Consider the following 18,259-nt stretch of genomic DNA (forward strand, 5'->3'; position numbering starts at 1 on the left):
CGTACCGCTATATACATTTCTGTAGAGCGCAAAATACGTCCCGGGAGGTATAAATAAAAACATTTTCCTGTATATAAAAGTATTTACAAATTAGTGGCTTTATGTTTTACAGAAACCATAAACTGCTAAACTTTTATTGTTCACTTATATGTACTGTATATTGAACTTATATATATATATATTTATTAAACCATGTTATCTTTTTGGAATGGATTACTTAAGGAATTGTTCTTTAGTTGTTCTTTAGTTCTTTTTGTATTTTTTGTATGAAATAATAAATCAATGCGATATATTATGGACATTTCAATATTCTTCAAAATATCTTCTTTTGTGTTCAACAGCAGTAAGAAATGCAAAGAATTAATGATGATATAAAGTTAACAGGAGTTTTTATTAAAATAATCGATATATTTATCGAATGTAATCTGAATATATTTTGATTATTGATACAGGTACAAGTTAAGTCATTTATAATGTAAATGTATTCAAAATATATTCATATTACATGAAATAAATGTATAATCAAGATTATATTACTAAAAAAAACTCCTATTAACTTTATTTTGAATGAAAACTGTCATCATTTACTCTTTGCATTTCTTACTGCTGTTGAACACAAAAGAAGGTATTTTAAAGAATGTTGAAATGTCCATACCACAGAATTCAATGGCCAGCAGTTTCTAAAACCCTTCAAAGTGTCTTATTTTGTGTTCAACAGAGAAAGAAACTGATAAAAGTTTGGTAACACTTGTGGGTAATTTTTTATTTTAATTTTCAATGTTGGCTAAACTCTTCCTTTAATTGTGATTTGTTTGTAAAGCACTGCATACAACACTTAGAAGAATAATTGCAAGCATTAATATTGTTTTCTTTCTCTGAATGCACATCAGTTTCTTTTTCTGTGCAACTAAAAATTATTTAATTTAAAAAAAACTTTTTGGTACAAAACCACTTTCCCCCCCTCTGTTCCTTTTCCAGTAATGAGAATTTTCCTCATTATTTGCTGCAAGCCTGCCTCCCCTAAAGCCATTTTCTTCTGTGATATTAACTCATCTTGAGCTAAAATAACCGAGTGTATAGGAGAGAAACACAAATTGGCCTTAGCCTCGGGCAAGGCTTTTTCCCAAGATGCTTGAGTAACAGGGACATGCAGTACAGAACTATCCGGTGCAGAAGCCGAACAGCCCATCTCAACCCAGAGAGAGATGCTTTTGCCAAAAATCAGCCATGAGCTGCCGGTCTGCTCGGTGCCCAAAGCTGATGTAATGGTGCCACTTCCACAGATGGCTGTGTAACTCTATGCCGCGTCTGCAGCTCGTGCCCGCTTTCTCACAGCACCTGCAGCTTGTTAATGACCAGACTGGATCTGCAACCGTACAAAGGTCTGCAGCTCTGGAAGGCAGGTGAAGACTTTTATATGTACTTGATTCTGCAGGGATGAAATGTTATGATGCACTAAACGGTCCCGAGTGAGACGAGAGAAGCCAGACGACAGGTGCACGTCTTTTTTGGAGAGGCGACTACAGTATATCCTTCTGGATTGAGTGAACAGACAGAGTTAAGTGGAACAGCAGAGACAGATCGTAAAATTCTAAGAGGGGATTCAAAAGTTTACTTCCTACAGTCGTGAGGAGGTTTGAAGAGCTGTAGGTGCTTCGGTGTACAAAATAAAGAGATAATAAAGTGATTATACAATATAAAATGGTGTTTACTGTTTTGGTGTTTAATTCATCAGTAGAAATTATAGTTTAGATGAGGACAAGGAACATCGAAATAGTCATTAATCCCCTCACAGCAGAAAGCAAACACCAGATTGTATTTTTAAACTGCTTAAAGTGTCAAGATTAAATTGTTGAAAAAAAAAATTTGTGTTAGTCAATGACAATGTGGTTGTGGCATTGCTAAAATAACAAAACAATCTATTCCATTTTATATTAGGTGCCCTTAACTAATATGTACTTACACTGAAATTAATCATTAATAATTAATAATTGATTAACAATTAATCAATCACAAGTACAATGTTTTTACCAAAATGTTTTTCTGATTGATTAAGTATAATTAATTTCTGTAATTACATTGTTAAACCTACCCATTAAACCTACCCATATCACCAAACCTGTCCCTAATCCTACCCGTAAGAGGACAAGAAGTCTTCTGCAATACATTATGAACACAGTAAGTAAATGAAATGTATCTTTTGATGCAAGTATATAGTAGTTAAGGCCAACAAATCAAACACACTATAAAAAGCAAAAGATGTTCTCACTAATAAAATTTAGTGCAGTTAACTTATTATGAATAAGTTTGTTCACCTTACAGTATTAAACAAGTAATCCCAACTTTTTAGCACATTTAGTTGTTAAACTAAATAGATTCAAGTAATCTTGACTTACAATAATATGTATTTACAACTTTTGAGTGGTCATGTGTTAAAAGCATGTTAATGATAGAAAATGGTGATAAGGGACCTGAGGAAACAGGTGGAAGAATTAAAAATTAAGCTTAATCAGACATAAGCATATGTTAATGTTAATTAATGCATTTACTAACATGAACAAACAATGAACAATACATTTACTACAGTATTTGTTCATGTTAGTTAACATTAGTTAATGAAAATACAGTTGTTCATTGTTAGTTCATGTTAACTCACGGTGCATTAACTAATGTTAACAAGTATGGACTTGGATGTTAATAATGCATTAGTAAATGTTCAATTATGATTAATAGATGCTGTACAAGTGTTGTTCATGATTAGTTCATGTTAGTAAATGTATTAACTCATGAACCTTATTGTAAAGTCTTACTAATTTAATAATACTTATATGATTATATAACAATTTATATTATACAAATATTCATTAATTCATTTTCTTTTTGGCTTAGTCCCTTTATTAATCTGGAGTCGCCACAGAGGAATGGACCGCCAACTTATCCAGCATAGGGGGAAACCGGAGCACCTGGAGGAAGTCCACGTGAACACGGGTATACAAATATTTATATAATAATAATAAATAAATAATTATTTATATATTAATAAAAAAATAAAAATAAGATATAATATAATTTATTTATTTCTATTATTATCATTGTTATTACATTAAACCTTGTTTGAAAATTATTACAAAGTGTTATGTTATAAAGTGTTATACAACAAGACGGTTGCTGGTTCGATCCCTGCCTGGCCAGTTGGCATTTCTGTTTGAAATTTGCATGTTCTCTATGTGTTCATGTGGGCATCCTCAGGTTGCTCCGGTTTCCCCCACAGTCCAAAGACATGCGCTTTAGGTGAATTGGGTAAGTTAAATTGTCTTTAGTGTATGTGTGTGTACTGTATGTCCTGGTCCTCCAGGTTGGGGGTTGAGCGCTGGGCTAACGACCCACCTCATGGTGCGGCTAAATATCAACTTCGATATAAACGGCCCTGGGTGTATGTAAGTAAGGTATTGGTTTTTAAATGTTTTGGTTCAGCTTACTTGATAATTTTAAGGCAATCAGTTTCCTAATATTTTCCTTGTAATAAGAAGTTAATAAAACAATTTATTACTGACGTTTACTTTATTAAGAAGTTAAAAATACAAACAGTTTAAATAGTTTTAATTTATGCTCACTTAAAATTATTACACTACTTTACTTAGAAATTTTAAGGCAACTGATTTCCTCAAATTTTTTTAAGTGAGGTCAACTTATTACATTTTACAGTGCACTCTAAAATTTGTGACCCTTTATGTTATGTTGCATGGGTATATTTTTTGACAATAGCCCAAAATACGTTGTCAAATGTTTAGATTTTTCCATTATGACATCAAGATAATGTTCTACAAAGATATTTAGAGAATTTCCTACTCTAATATATCAAAACTCAATTGCTGATTATCAATGTGCATTACTATAAGCACATCATTTACACAATTATAAAGGTGATTTTCTCAGTTTTTGATTTGTTTTAACCCTCAGATTCCAGATTTTTAAATATGCATCAATTAAAAAGCTTTTTTTTCCAATTTACAAAAATTCTAACTTATGACATTGTGACTTATAAATATGGTTTTGTGGTTCATACTAGTTTGAAATAATGGTGTAAAAATAAAATAAAAAACTACACAGTTATATTTCAGGGTCAAAAAGATTAAATATAGATATATATATATATATTAAGTACATTCTAAATACTGTTCATCTGTGCTTTGGCAACACTGAAACAACCAGTAATACCACTAAAGTGACTGAAATTGAGTAAAAGAGTGGTAAGAAAAAAGCTAAAAAGTGTCCAAGAGATATGTGTAGGTACAGGATATCAGATTATTACTGTACTCTTTCCTCTCCCACATACACACACAACCCAACACTCGCTCTTTTCAGCCAGGCACCCTCTTAGTAAAGAGGTCCACAAAAAAAAGAGGGAAAGTTAGCTGATGCATTGGTCCTTTCCATCAGCATTTGCCTCTTGAGATCAAAGCCCTTGCGGCCACGCTCTCTTTCTCCTGTGTGGGTGTGTGTGTGTGTGTGTGTGTGTGATGTTCATTACCACCCCAGGCCTTGTCCACACTCTTCAGCCACACAGATCTGCTTTCTGCTATGAGCTGAAAGCTTCAAATTCACTTCTCGAGATCAAAGCATGGAGAGCCATGGACTCGCTTGTCAGAAAACTGAACTAACAAACTGCTGCTGAGCTAAGATCAGTGTGGACAGGCCTACCTGAGTTCCTGGATTCCTCCCAAAACTGCCTGAATGATGTTGTACAGATCAAATGCTGTTATTCTGCACCCGGATTGACTGTATGTTCATATTTTTTTTAAGTTCTTTTTTTATGCATATTCATATGAAATCATGCTCAGACATAGGCAGTTATCATATGCACACTACAAACATTCATCCCTGTACAGTATCTGCGCTTTTTCTCTTTAAGCTTAAACTTAAAATTGTTTAAAGTAGAATGGATGTGTATGAATCCCACCACACAATTTTCATCATTGAAGAAATCCATTGTTTTTAGTAATTGGTTAGTATTGTTGATCTGTTCCATTTTGTTTTTAGACTGTGAAACAACAGCTTGGTCATTTTTGACACCTAGGCTGTGTTCGAAATAAAGCCTTATTTATTAGCGGACAGCCATCTGCGGTAGATGTTTTCAAGCATACTAATTCAATCCCATTAAGTAAATCCATCCAATTCCCATATATCCATCCAACCATCCAGCCATTTTCCAAACAGTGGTATACAGTGTAATGTCATCATACAGACATAAATTCATTTTTAATTGATTATTAAATTCATTCAGGTTTACGCATACTACATACTAAATCTTTTCTGGAGTGACTGTTTAACAGCAAGCACAAAAGATGCAAATAAGGCAATTCTATTGGCACTCTAAACATCAAAATAGTCATTCGTTTTAATTCACTGTCTCAAGTGGACTACACTTAAAAACACTGTTGTTTTAACACTAAATGGTTAAATATAAGCAAACACATACATCAGGTTACTAAATGTGTTGCCTGTGCTGAGATCAGTGTCTGTGTCTTTACCCATTCCCTGAATGTTGTTTAAACTACTCTGCTAAAACGAGTTTATATAAAAAAAAAAATCTTAAAAATGTTTACAATTTGTTTAATTTAAATCCACTTTAATTGGTAAAAAAAAATAAGTGTACTTAATCATTTTGTTTAGAGACTAAGCAAATAGTCTATGGCCTATACAGGTAGAAGATGTTTAGTTCCCAGAATGCTTTGGGATGGCATTTAGATGAGAAAATGTTGACTGTAAAAATAAATGTTTTAGGTAAAGTGAAATACTTGTTAAGGAATGAGTTTCATTAATATGGGAGGCTTTAAAGTTTAGAAAAATTCAATACAATTTTGAGTTTTGATGTTACCACTGTGTAAAAGAGTACTTTTTGGTATGTTGACGAATTTAACACTTCACTTTATGAACAATAATTGTGCTCAGATCAGAATCTTCTTAGTCGTTCAGATCCATATAAAACAACAAATTCTTTTGCCATTAGCATGCTTTTACAATTGACTATTCAACACAGTGAATTGGCTTTATTTACTTTGTTTAACAAAACCTTACTTGTTTAAATAAACTCAACCAAGGCTCATTTTTGATATGTAGCCCTAAATACATTTCTGGAGATTGCAAAATGCATCTCAGGAGGTATTTATTTATTTTTTTTGTTGTAGTTTTTGATTTTGCGAATCCACCAGGGGTCGCTGTGTAGGCTTTTTCAGATCTCAAATTTCTCTTGCGAGTGCCATTTGCACCTGCTGTTCTTGCGTAAATCTGCCTGAGGCTGCTGTCGACTGACTGACAACCCAATCAATTCATACAATCTCATTAATTTGGTTGGGTTTAGGGGCAGGATTGCGTGCCACACCTCTGTTTCAAAATCAAACATTTTCATATGACTGAACTTGTACGAATTTGTACGAATTAGCCACTAAATTACCTGCATTTCGTTGTTACCTGCATTTCGTTGCCTTGTACTGGTACATGTGTGATGACAATAAATTGAATCTAATCTAATCTAATCTAATCTAAACTGGTAAAATAGTTACGTTTCGTCGCAAGATCAGGCTGGACTGACTGACCGATTGATAATCTCACCCAATCTCTTTCCTAAACCCAACTGATAGTGTTTTCAAAAGACCCGATTACCTCCTTCCCTAAATTCAACCAACAGTGTAGAAATCCAGAAAAAGAAAAGCCTTAGCGACCGCCTGGTTTTTATCACATTTTAAGATCTTACCAAGTTCTCACCCTGTTATTTATTGTATTTCTTGCCTTTTGTTTTTGTTTTACCTGATTTTTGGAACTTCGCCAGACTCAAACCCAGTTGTCGCAGTCAACTTCTCTCTGCATCTCTATCAACGTACATGGTGATCTACAGGGCAAACTGGTAACAGCAGAAAAGCTGTCCACATGGAGGTAAGCGGACAACATGTAGTGTGAAAAGAAACCGAAGCATCCGTAGCAATCAAATTTAACATGAAATGAAGCCATCCGTAGCCCTGGCTACATAATTCGCGCTCTCCAGAAATGTACATGGGGGTACATTTTCACAATGAGCCTGTGTTCCCTAAACTAATTTAAACTCACATAGAAAAGTTTTCCTCAGTTTTGTTTTCCACTAGTCCATACTTTGAATTTTAGATGATTTCTGATGATGATGTCACTCTCTAGCTCCAACATTGCGTTCTGGTAAACATCAAACATAATATGGCATATTGTTATGGAGTTGTATCAGATTAACATGACGCAAAGGCAATCTGCTCTGACAGGCTTTTAGCATATGGTAATGCTCAACTTGTAACTTTTTCAACTTTCCAAAGGTCTTCTTTTTGCAATATCAACTTGAGTTCTGCTAAACTCTCGCTGTACACATGATTTAATGTTTAGCCCAGAGCCACTGTTAGAGCCAGAGTATCATATCACAAGCAAACCTTTCTGCAACTTCTCAGAGCAAACAGACAGTGCAGGAGACCAGTGAGAAAGCAGGATCTCCGGGGCTTTGAGAGAGCCGTGTGGGCCTGGAAAAGGCAGAGAAGCCTCACGCACAGGCAGATACAGATAGCCCTGCGTGGCACCGTAATTAATCAGACAGCAAGCTAACGCTAACAAGTAATGCATCAGTGTGTTGGAGAGCTAGGTTATGGATGACGGGGAGGGAGAGCTGTTCTGGATGAGACAGATCTGGTGCACCTGGGCAGAAAATCACACCGCCAGGCCCATGAATCACCTCACACTGAATGAGGACTGCACTGCTTCCACGTCATTTCGTCTTAGCCAAGAGACACACACAGTGCACAGACTGGCTAATGTGGGGGCAAACATACTGTACTGTATGTGTGGAGGAAGGGGAGCAAAGAAACACATAGGCTTCTTATTTGTAAAGCTGATTTGCAAATATAGTTTAAATGTGATCATTTTCTTAATAAAAGTCTACTCAGTGTTCATAAATTAATTTAAAATTATTATTTTCTTTGGCATAATTTGATTATGTATATTATGGACTAATGATTTTTAATACATATTAATTACACAACAATTAATTATTTTTTTTCATTTTTTTTTGGTTGCATTTCCCAGCAGTTATACTAAAGACATTTATTTTTTATAATAATAAATATTTCCATGAAATATGCAATGCACATTTGTTATGTGGAAACAACAACAGTAGCAACAACACTAATAATAATAACAACAACACTAATAATAATAATAATAACAATAACAACAACAATAATAATAATAATAATAATAATAATAATAATATTAATAATAATAATAATAATAATAATAATAATAATAATAATAACACATAATTTATAATATAATATATAACATATTAATATTAATAATAATAAAAATAATAATAATAATAATTATTATGTATTTTTAATAATAACAATAAATATAACAAATACAAATAATATTCTATTGAAGAGATACTCTTCTGTGAAATATGCTATGCATATTTGCTATGTGGAAACAACAACAGTAGCAACAAGACTATTAATAATAATAATAATAATAATAATAATAATAATAATAATAATAATAATAATAAATATAACACATAATATATAACATATTAATAATAATAATAATAATTATTATTATTATTATTATTATTAATATATTATTATTATGTTTTATTATTATTAATAATAACAATAAATATAACAACAACAGTAGCAACAACACTATTAATAATAATAATAATAATAATAATAATAATAAATATAACACATAATAAAGATAATACATATATAACATTTAATGATATTAATAATAATAACAATTATTACTATGTATTAATAATAATAAAAAATATATATAACATATATAACACATAATAATATTAATAATAATAATAATAATAATTATTATTATTATTATTAGTTTATTATTATTATTATTATTATTATTATTATTATTATTAAGTATTAATAATAATAATAATAATAATAATAATAATAATAATAATAATAATAATAATAATAATAATAATAAATATAACACATACAATTAACACTCTATTAAAGACAAGCTCTGCTGATAAATCTGCAGTGCATATTTGCTATGTGGAAACAACAATAGTAGCAACAACACTATTATAATAATGATAATAATAATAATAATAATAATAATAATAATAATAATAATAATAATAATAATAATAATAATAATAATAATAATATTAAATATAACACATTGAAATAATACTCTATTAAAGAGAGCTCTGCTGTATTTGTATCCTCAAAGTATAAAATATATTTACATTTGAAATCTGCAATGCTATTGCATAAATTTACTGCAAAACATAAATGTTACAATATATAACTACAAAATATCTTTTTTCAATAAATTTCATATTATTATAACTTATTATTATTTATCTAACACTAAACAAATACATCAAATGTAAAAAATCATTCTAATTATAATAATAAAATATATTTTAAAAGACATTAGATTATATTACACATTGTTACACATTGTCAGTTACTACATGCAATATACAATAGAAAAACAACTGCCAATTTACAACAGTCTTTTCTTCATTATATTAGTTTTCTATGTGTTTGCTTGACTAAAAAAAGATGAAAAAGGAATCCTGCTACAGTCTGACAGCACCAATTAGCTGAAATGCTACTCTGTTTTGTGGTCTATCGACTTGCTCTCTTATGCACGATCATCATTCGCACAAGGACAAGCATTCTTTCTAGCCAGTAGGAAAAAGGATTGTGTGTCAAGCAGGTGTGCGGCTATATCTTGCAGCAAAGATCTCTCACGCCAAGCAAAAGAACAACGGTACACAGATTTCCGACCTGCTGAGTAAGTGGATCCTGACGCTTTTAAAGGGCGGTCAGAGCCTAATTGCTTTTAATTTCACACAGGGTGTCCACTAGCCCAATTAATTACAGTGCAAATGAGTCCTTTATAAAGTCCTTTATACCCGTTGTCCTTGATTTTGAATCATGTAACTGATAAAGCATTCGATGGGAGTGTGAGTGGCCACTTCTCCAATTCTAATTAGTGCTCGAAAAAAAAAAAAGGGTGAGGGTTGAAGGCAGTCATCTGTATATGCTTTTTCCTCCAATCGCACCCTGCGCATTTAACAAGAACCAATCTTCACTGTCAGGAAATGAAGCATTACCATTTTAAATGACCCAGGCTATTGCGACGAGGAGGAAGGCAGGACGTATTTGTATGCAGGACAAGTGCCAGGCGCATGACAATGTCAAACTCGCTGACAACACATTGGAAATGACTAACCGAGAGGAAGAACGCTCGAGCTCAGGGCAGCTCAGGGGGTGAAAATAATCCTTTTAGCAAACATTCGGCAGTAATGTGGAGATAATTACTTGGAAATGTCATGGTTTTATCGCAGCCATGCACAGAAATGTAATTTCATTCAGACTGAAAATGTGACAACATTTTTAAATGGGGTCGCTTACACTCAAGTCATTTGCGATGTATTTCGCAGAGGTTTACACATGCATCTTCATCTGAGCCTTCACAGTCAATTCAAGATATTTAAGTGTTGGAAGTAATTAGTTAGAAAGTAAATAGGTACTGTTATTAAATTACTTTTCTGCTTGTCGCTAAAATGTAAAGTAAGGGATTACTGTTAATTTTAAGATGTTTAATTAGTTACTTATAATACACGTGCCTTATATACTGTACAGTTCAACAGTTCTATATAGGAAGTAATGTGCATTTGGCCATACATGTATGGCCATACAACCAGAGCTCTTCACAATTACAAGGGGGTCTCATCACACATCAGTGTGCAGCATCTACTTGGATGATGTGATGACAGCCACAGGACAACGGCGCCAGTGCGCTCACCACACACCAGCTATAGATGGAGTGGACAGATAGTGATAGAGCCAATTCAGTGGATGGGGATGATTGGGAGGCCATGATGGGTAAGGGCCGATGGAGGGAACTTAGCCAGGACACCGGGGTTGTCCTGTTCTATACAAGAAGTGCCATGGGATCTTTATTGACAACAGAGAGTCAGGACCCCAGTTTAACATCACATCCAAAAGACGGTCCACACTGACCGTATAGTGTCCTCATCACTATACTGGGGCATCAGTCCTACACAGACTGCAGGATAAGCACCCCCTGTTGGCCTCACTAACAAAACCTCCAACAGCAAACTAGTTTTTCCAAGGGGCCAGGTACAAACCAGGCTCAGCCCTTGCTTGTCTTCAGTGAGTAACCAGTCTTGGGCTGCAAGGTGATATGGCTGCAGATCAATTCAGAGATATAGCATTATATATATTTCACAGAACTGTATTTTCGATCTAAAGAAGACCATTTATCAGTTATAAAGACAACTGCATATGCTTAAGAAAAAATATAGAGAAATGTGTTCATGACAATATGACATAAATTCAGGGCAGAGTAATTGTCAACCCAGGCTCATTCTGAAAATGTACCCCTATATACATTTCTGGAGAGCGCCAAATACGTCCCAGGAGCTACATTTTTTTTGCGCGAATCCATCAGATGCCGCTGTGTATACATTTTAAGATCTCAAATTTCACTAGCGAGTGCCATTTATGCCTGCTGTTCTCGCGTAAACCAAAGGCCGCTGTCGACTGACTGTTTGACTGACTGAATGGCCAATAAACTGCCAACTACCATACGTACAGTAGCACTGGCTACATAATTCACGATCTCCAGAAATGTTTATAGGGCTACATTTTCAGAATGAGCCCATGTTGGTTATTGTATATATAGGTAAGATGTTTTGCATAATTCAAACTAAGGAAGGTTTTATATGTCTGAAAATTGCACATGCTTTAGAAACAATGAGATATTTGTCAGTATGAAATATGGTGTGATTCATTTGAAACATTTTGTGTTTAGGTACATATATATTTTTTTATTTAAACATCATTTTTAAACAAAAATAATCTCGCTTGTCTCACATTTCTAATGTTTATCATTCAAACAGTTTAATTTATGTTGTTTATGTATTGAGATTTAGAGGATTTTAGTCAAGTTATTAAATTACTGAGTTACTATTTAGACAATGTAAAGAAGAGTGATTTAAATATGTATTAAATAATATTAAAGAATTAGTAATTAATTACTTTTTTGAAGTAACTTACAACATATATTCTGTACAGTTCTTGAAGCTCAATTAACAATCGCAGAACATGCACAATAGTCTTACTTTGAGCATGATGCTGATTTGATTTGACTTAACAAAATCCCCACAGATGGAGCAAAACACAGAGCAACATATCAAACACAGATGGACAGGTTATTTAATATAGACCATCAAAAGCATGCTGTGTAAGTTTGATAGTATTGCAACAAATTGCTTTCTTATGTGGGTCAAATGAAAAATTGCTCCTCAAACATAGCAGGCACAGAAATAGGGGCCGTTTGCCCTGTTGCCCTGTTTGAAATCACTTGCTAGGCTCATATCATATCTCACTGCTGTGCTGCAGTCCCACCGGGCTGCCCTCTATCAGTGCTCTTCACTGACTCAAACCCCTGGATCCAGCCCTCTATGATTTGCAGTTGACAGCCTTACCACAAAGACTGGTTCTATTTCCATTAAAAACAAAACAAGACAAATCATAATAAAAAACACTGCTACTGAATGATGTTTGGCTTTGTTTTTCTGCATTCTTCCACCAATTCAGACAGGAAATCATATATTCTAATAGAGCTTTCTTCTTTTTTATTTATTATTATTACAATTCCCCTACTGATGCAAAAAAGCATTTAATAGACTTTTAAATAAAATTTCAAACAAATGAACACAAATAGAATTCCTAGTGTTGCAGTGCTAATAGAATAAGGAAAATGGCCAAGGGAGAAATAAGTTCACATGGAAATAGACTTGGAGGCTAGTTCCCATATCTGGTGCGAAAGCCCCTTTTAACTAACTGGTGTTTAACTAAAATAACTTTATAGAGTAGAGGAACTATGACATTGAGTTTTATGCAACAACCAAAAGCGAGTTAGCATTTTAGCACTTCTGTTTCCATCCTCTCAAAGTCAACTGGTTTTTTGAATGGGATTTTAGTTGAATCAATTAAATAAGGTCTGTAAAAAACTCAACCTCAAGATACTTTGACTTTTTACTTTCATGAGTTACACCCCCTTCGTGATTTTTTAAATCTCTTAGTACTTAAGCAGTATAGTGAAATACTGTTGCTGACAATTTGCTAAATGGGACTTAAGGCATTATCTGAGACATTACACGCCATTGCGTGATCAAGAACTCATACTCCTAAAAATCGATCTACTAATAACTAATAAATTTAACTAATCTTTATCAAATTACCATGCTCCAAAAATAAACTTAATAAGTTATCGGGCAAGGTGGAATGGTGGCTCAGTGGTTAGCAATGTCGCTTCACAGCAAGAAGGTCGCTGGTTTGAGTTCCGGCTGGGCCAGTTGGCATTTCTATGTGGAGTTTGCATGTTCTCCTTGTGTTCGCATGGGTTTCCTCTGGGTGCTCCAGTTTCCCCCACAGTCCAAAGATATGTTTTAAATGTGAATTGGATGGAGTAAATTAGCCATAGTGTTTGTATGGATGTTTCCCAGTACTGGGTTCATTCCGCTGTGGCGGCCCCTGATAAATAAGGGACTAAGCTGAAGAAAAATAAATGAATGAAGTTATCAGGCATAGTGGTGTGGTGAACTTGGTGTGATTTGTTAAGAGCAGAGATGCCCAAACTAGGGCCTGCGGGCCAAAGTTGGCCCATGGCAACCTTTGATTTGGCCCACCATCCCATCTGAAAGGAGAGGGAGAATGGTGGGGATGGTTTCGAGATTTTCATTTCAAATTTGATGCAACCATTTATTTGAGTGTTTTACTTGCTTCATTTAGTTTAAAACATACATACTGTCACCTGAAGGATAGAGGACAATGCAGAGACTTTTGTGAGCAAATCAAGGCAAAGGCAGATTCTGTTTGACAAGAGTATTTAGCATTGAACTCCACTGTGCTATAAATGTGACTGTTTATGTTTTATTGCAAAAAGCAATAATTTAAAAAGTTATACTGCATTAGATAATACGATTGACATGTTTATTTTTAAATATTATGAAATAAAATAGGAAATTACCCCTGGCAACTTTAATGTAAAATAGTTTGGTATATTTATCTTCGGCCCACGGCTCTCAATGATATTTGGTTTTGGCCCTTCATATGAAAAAGTTTGGGCACTCTTGGTTTAGAGCCTAAGATCAGCTTGTTAATGCTTGCACATATATTTAGGATTCAAAAGTCACGAAAGTTACATTATTTTGAAGATTAACTTGATGGACAAAACGTGTAATTATATTGAACTTATTATTTACAATAATTGACAAGCCTATGGGAAATTCCTAAAGGGATTTCATCAGGAAATCAGTGTAACGCTAACAGCTGAGGACAAAGTGACGTCACAATTCCTCCAATCCATTACTGCCTAATATAGTAGTCAAAATTGAAATCAGATTGGATTGGGAGTTATTTATGATGTTGGCTGTTAGCCTTCTACAAACACATGATAAATGAGCAGCGGCGCTGGCCTTCTCCTAACCCAAGCAAACTCCACAACTTTGTTATAGAATGTGACCGCTAAAGAAGTCAACACATTTGTTTCAAAAAAAGAGCTCCACAGAATGCAACTGGAATATTCAATTATTTTTTTATTCCAGTCGCTAACTCTACTGCACCTTCCACTGACATTCAAGTGAATCCAAAGAATCTTATTAGCTGGTGAAGGCTGTTTGGATGGCAGTCTGGATAATGGAGCTGAAAGAGGTTGAACTGGCAGTGCTGGTTCACTAGGGGCAATGGGTAAAATAAATATATAAATTCTGTGTATTTGTTGCCACAAATAAGTTTACAGACAGCTTAGCTGAACACACACACACATACAGTACACACACACACCCCATCTAATTCTTTCCTAACCTGGTAGCCACCTTTACCAGGAAAGTTCTAGGTGATGTTGAGACCCCGAGGGCAGGAAGCTGTCAATTAATGAAATGTCCCATCACGAAAGACTTGTCGGTGCTCTGCTAATCAAAGATCTGTTCCTTAGCAACAAGTCCAGGCTTCCCTCCATCAGGACATGTTCACATAAAACCCACAAAAACCTGACGAGGTCATAAAAGACCCCATACTAAATGAGCGATGACTTGGACGAACGGGAGCATTAAATGTTTAGATTGAAAAGAGAATATGGAGAGGAAAAGCGCGACTGCGGTGGAGATAATGACAAGAAAAATAATGATCGGTGGAATAACGAATAATGTTTTGCTAGCACCGCAGAACCGCAGTGTTTACACTTGACATACTAATAGCTTGCTCGTCTCTAGAGAAATGTATTTTAACAGCTTTAAGGTATTCTACAAGTGAATGAAAGAAAAAAGCCAAATGTATCTATGATTACTTTTAAGTTAAGAGTTCTCCTGCTGTCCAAGTGCCATAATCAGTCCAGTTATTGTAGTTTTGACTGCCAATGACCCTAAGATGATTGAAGTGGGGAATGATGAAAAGGATAAAAAAAGATCTCATTATTGAGAGCTGTTCATTTATATGCTGGTACACAAACCTAATCACACACTCCATTTATCAGCCTTTCTTTTTCTTTTATGTGGTTTTCAGTCTTGTTTTTAGCTTGTATTTGATTTTGTTGCTCTTGTTTGGCTGTGATTTTCATGATAATTGTACATTCAGCATAAAGCTATAACATGGGCTTCTGGAAACCATTTTGAGTTCATTATCATGTGAACTGTGTCATCATGTGACCCAAACTCTAAGCAACACGTGGCTAGCAAGACTCATTCTATAAATGAGAAAATAGCCAAGTGGAAATGAGCAGATAATCATTTCAGTATTCTATGGTTTATGCATAAAAATGCTGTCAGTGATGTTTAAATCTTTATCTGGGGGTTTATTAGGTTATAAGTAGGGTCAGACAGAATCTGCAGATTTATGCGGAATGATTGTGGGAGTATCATAACTAAATAAATGACTGAAATAAAATATAATATATTTTGTTAACTTTTATTTAAGGTTTACAATGCAAATCCAGTTAGAATCACTTTATTTGGTAAACAAAGCAAGTCTCTCATATAATATATCTATACTAAAAGACAGAAAACATTACTTTACAAACTGTATTGTAAATAAATCATATGAATCTTTTTATATTAGACAATAATATTACTGAAATTAATTTAAAAACGTAATAAATATAAACAAGTAAATAGATTTTAAAAATGAAATTAAATAATGAAAGAAATTCCATCTGGGCCTAGTTAATAGTTATCCCTGGCCATTTAAGATTTTTAACAATCTAATTATTACTCTCTCACACAAAAAATCAAAATCAAAAACAAAAAAAAATTATGAAACGTGCTGAATTAATTACACATTTGAAATAAAATGACTGAATGATACATTTATTTATTATTCATTTACAATATTTTTGTCAAAAATAAATAAATACAAATCTCTGGATTTGCCATTAAATGATTTTTTAACAAACAAATGATAAATTGGCGTCAAAAATTGAAATAATAATAAAAAAATTATTAGAATTAGCACAAAAGAATAGGATTAGGTATCAAATATTCCATGTTCTTTTACCTTAAATATCAGGAGGAAATATGTGTGTGTGTGTGTGTGTGTGTGTGTGTGTGTGTGTGCGTGTGTGTGCGTGTAAAGTGTATGTATATGTACAGTGCTTAGCATATATAAGTATATCCCTCACAAATTTATGTTTTAAGTTCATATTTTTAATATGAAGTTATACAATATTAAACTTGTGCATATACATTAGATTAGTTAGTACTGAAGACAAATCTGGAGCTTGTCTAACAAAATAATATACGATAACGGTCCAAACACTAGTATACCCAAATTTACTTGTTAAAGAAAAATATTAAATACAAATTTTAAAAAAAGGGAAAAATCAAGAAAATGTGAAAAATTTTGTTGAAATTTTGTAGGTTGTAATTTTCTTTTTGCAAAGTTTAGCTTTAATTTAATTGCATTATCTTTCAATTTCTAAATATGTTTGGTGATTAAAATATATCTGTTTAATAAATCCGTTTTGTTTAAAAGCACCAAAATACATTGCCTATATTTACTGAGAAATGGATAAAAATGTTCATTTTTAAAATGGAGTGTACACAATATGCTGAGCTCTGTATATGTATATATATATATGTACAGTTGAAGTCAGAATTATGACTTAACAGAGCAAGGAAATTTTCACAGTATGTCTGACAATATTTTTTTCTTCTGGAGAAAGTCTTATTTGTTTTATTTCAGCTAGAATAAAAGCAGTTTTTAATTTTTTTAAAGCCATTTTATGGTCCAAATTATTAGCCCCTTTAAGCTATATTTTTTCAATAGTCTACAGAACAAACCATCAACCTACAGAACATAACCTGCCCAGTTAACCTAATTACCCTAGTTAAGCCTTTAAATGTCACTTTAAGCTGTATAGAAGTGTTTCGAAAAATATCTAGTAAAATATTATTTACTGTCATCATGGCAAAGATAAAATATATCAGTTATTAGAATTGAGTTATTAAAACTGTTATGATTAGAAATGTTTTGAAAAAAATCTCTCTGACAAACAGAAATTAGGAAAATAAAACAGGGGGGCTAATAATTCAGGGGGGCTAATAATTCTGACTTCAACTGTATATATGTATATGTATATGTATATGTATATGTATATGAATATGTATATGTATATGTATATGTATATGTATATAAGCCGTTTGCCTTGACCTGAATGAATGTTCTTCTGCTTCCAGAAATCAAATTGTTTTTGGTTGATAAGAGTGAAGTATTGACATCATTAAAAAGTCATGGGCAAACATGACTGATATATCTCAGCAGCTTTCACAACATTTTGTTCTCACAAGATCATAGAAATCAAATAGACTCTACATATATTAAACATATTAAACATATATACCACTATACACGAAAAGCAGGAATCATAACATAAATAACGGGATGAATCTAATAAGAAATGACACTGAGTGAAATGAGATTTGTTCTCCTTCCAGAACACATTCCCATTGTGGAGATATTTAACCTGCTACAGCAGTAGAAGTGTGATCTTGATGTTGTTTATCAGAAAAAGAAATAACTGTTAGCAAAGGAACATCCAAAGGCCAAGTGTCTGGACCACCTTGTCTGGGTTAGGATATCTGACCTAAGAAGAACATGCTGTCCTGCTGGAGCACATG

The sequence above is a fragment of the Danio aesculapii genome, chromosome 20 (genome assembly GCF_903798145.1).
Source record: "Danio aesculapii chromosome 20, fDanAes4.1, whole genome shotgun sequence".
Classification (NCBI taxonomy): domain Eukaryota; kingdom Metazoa; phylum Chordata; class Actinopteri; order Cypriniformes; family Danionidae; genus Danio; species Danio aesculapii.